Below are 2856 nucleotides of genomic sequence, written 5' to 3'. Positions count from 1 at the left end.
GCATATATGCCCTTTATTATATTGAGGAATTTCCCTTCTATTCCTATTTTGCTGAGAGTTTTGATCAGGAATGGGTGTTGGATTTTGTCAAATGCCTTTTCTGTTTGATTGATATGATTATGTGGTTCTTTTCCTTTGTTTTATTTAGCCGATGGATGAAATTGATTGTTTTCCTAATGTTGAACCATCCTTGCATACCTATTGTAAAACCCACTTGGTCCTAATGTATTATTTTTTGATAGGTTGTTAAGAGTCTATTGGCTAGGATTTTGTTGAGGATTTTTGCATCTGTATTCATGAGGGATATTGGTCTGTTTGTTGTTGTTGTTGTTTTGTGCCGTTGAGTCGGATCCTACTCATAGTGACAACTCCTTGGGTTTCCGAGGCATTATCACTACGGGAGTAGATTGCCCAACCTCCCTTCTGAGGAGTGGCTGGTGGGTTTGAACTGCCAGCCGTCTGGTTAGCGTCAAATGCCTTAGGCAGTATGCTACCAGAGCTCCTATTGGTCTGTAGTTTTCCTTTTGAGTGATGTCTTTGCCTGGTTTTGGTATCAAGGTTATGCTTGCTTCATAAAATGAGTTAGGGAGGATTCCATCCTTTTCTATGTTTTCGAATAGTTTGAGTAGTGTTGGTGTCAGTTCTTTGAACGTTTGGTAAAATTCACCAGTGAAACTGTCTGGGCCTGGCCTTTTTTTCAGCCTTTATTGTGATTTGGGTGGAAGTATACGGAGCAAATTCATCATCCATACAGCAGTTCATGTATACTTTGTGTTATGACATTGACTGCAATCCTCCACGGTGTAACAGCTCTCCTCCCACTTTCTCTCTGTGGTAGTTCAGTTTGTGTGTAAACTTGGCTGAGCCTGGTTGAGTGGCTGGGCAGCTGGATGTAGTATTTCCCATGATGAAACTGGTAATCAACTCCATGGTGGAATCTACTGAGCAGCTGAGTAGCTGCCTTGGGGGTGTCATCTACTTCCTGTATATAAGCAGAAGCATTGGGGAACAGTCTCTAGCTTAGGTGTGCTTGAACCCTGCATGTAGTCGTGTCATTGTTCAGCAGCCTGCTGTGCTCTGCTGACCTTGGGACTCTCAGTGGACTTGAATTAATGTCCTGCTGTGTGGTTTGGTAACATCAGAACTGTGCCTTTTTATTTATCAACCTTGGCTTACCAGTCTCAGCAGCTAGCAGCTGTCTGAGTGAAGAAAAGCCTCTATCTAGCTCCAGTGGGCCAGGAGCAGGAGGCAGAGCTAAACCCCAAGGTTGAGGGGATTTCACCCAGTCCCTAGAGCCTGGCACTTTGAACTTGGTCTTAAAGCCTCCAAACTGTAGGAGAATCAATTCCTGTTCTTTCAAGCCATCCCATTTGTGATATATTCTTGTCAGAGTGGCACTAGGTAACCAGAACACTCCCCATAGCCACCTCTTCCCTGTGTCCTTTCTCCCATGCATTCCTGCCCCTCAAGCTGTCTCCCTGATTATACACAGCCCTTCTATTCTCCCATGATTGATCTCTCCAAGAAGTATATCTACTTAATCCATATGTTCAGCTCAATATGTCTTTTGTTTGGCTGGCAGCCACAGGAGTAGGTTCAATTCCAGATCTGAAGGGCAGTTAGGCTGAGCCATTGTCTCAGGGGTTCCACCAGGCTCGATCAGACCAGCAACCCTGGCCTTTTTTTAATGATTTTGACTTTTGTTCCACATTGTTTGCCCACTCTATCCAATATCTCCTACATAGATCCCCCTCTGCATGGTTGACAGAGGGAGCCAGGCACCATCTAGTTATTCTGGTCTCATCATCGTGTAGGCTGAGGATTGCATGGTGTACCCACAGGACTTTTTTGTTGTTGATAATTTTTTTAGGACCTGTTCAATTTCTTCTTTTGTTATTGGTCTGTTCAACTTTTGACCACAGTCAGTCTGTGTTAGTTAAGGTAACTAGTGTCATTCTAGAAATTTGTCCATCTCTTCTAGATTTTCAAATTTGTTGAAGTACAGTTCTTCATGGTAATCTTGATACTATCTTTTTTATTTCAGTTGGTTCTGTTGTGATGTTGCCCAATTCATTTCCTATACATGTTATTTGTATTCTCTTCCTTTTTTCCTTTGTTAAATTTGCTGGTGCTTTGTCAATTGATTTCTGCTCAAATCTTTATTATTTCCTTTCTTTTGGTGACTGTAGGCTTTTATAGCTGTTCTTTTTCTAATAGATGGAGATGTTGGTTTAAGGTGTTGATTTTGGCTCTTCTTTTTTAATGTGTGCATTTATTGCTGTAAACTGGCCTCTGATCATTGCTTTTGCTGTGACCGATAGATTTGGGTATGTGGTGTTTTCATTCTCATTTGATTCAAGGAATTTTAATTTCATTTTTTATTTCTTCTCTTACCCATTCTTTCTTAAGGAGGGGGTTGTTCGTTTTCCATGTGTTTGCTCTTTCTCTGTTGATCTTCCTATTGTTGATTTCTAATTTTTTTTATTTCAAGAGCTTGTTTTACATTCAATGTAATGTGTACATTTAGTTTCATTCCCCATTCGCCATGTCCAACCCTAACCCAGTCTCTTCCCCTCCCTGACCTGCAGCTCTCCTCCTGTGTGCCTCTTTTTTTTTTGCAGATGTAGTTTTTATTTTATTTTTTTATTGTGATTTGGGTGAAGATTTACAGAGCAAATTCATTTTCCATACAGCAGTTCACATATACTTTGTCGCATGTCATTGACCACAGTTTACCACAATGCAACAGCTCCCCTCCTACTTCTTCCCCATAGTTACCTCTTCCCAGTGTCCATCCCTCCATACTCTCCTGCGCCCTGAGCTGTGTCCCTGTGCATAAGCAGCCCTTCTTTCTCC

The 2856-nt window shown here is 41.6% G+C and overlaps 1 protein-coding gene across 1 annotated transcript in view; it reads left to right on the top strand.

Moving 5' to 3' along the window:
• SUPT20H (SPT20 homolog, SAGA complex component) overlaps window positions 1-2856 on the top strand; it is a 69554-nt gene that overhangs the window by 30576 nt on the left and 36122 nt on the right. The window lies entirely within an intron of this gene.

This window comes from Orycteropus afer, unplaced genomic scaffold, assembly GCF_000298275.1.
Source record: "Orycteropus afer afer isolate SDZICR_OR568_19922 unplaced genomic scaffold, OryAfe1.0 scaffold00603, whole genome shotgun sequence".
Lineage (NCBI taxonomy): Eukaryota > Metazoa > Chordata > Mammalia > Tubulidentata > Orycteropodidae > Orycteropus > Orycteropus afer.
The sequence above is the reverse complement of the archived record's forward strand: the minus strand, read 5'-3'. Positions and strand labels throughout refer to the sequence as shown.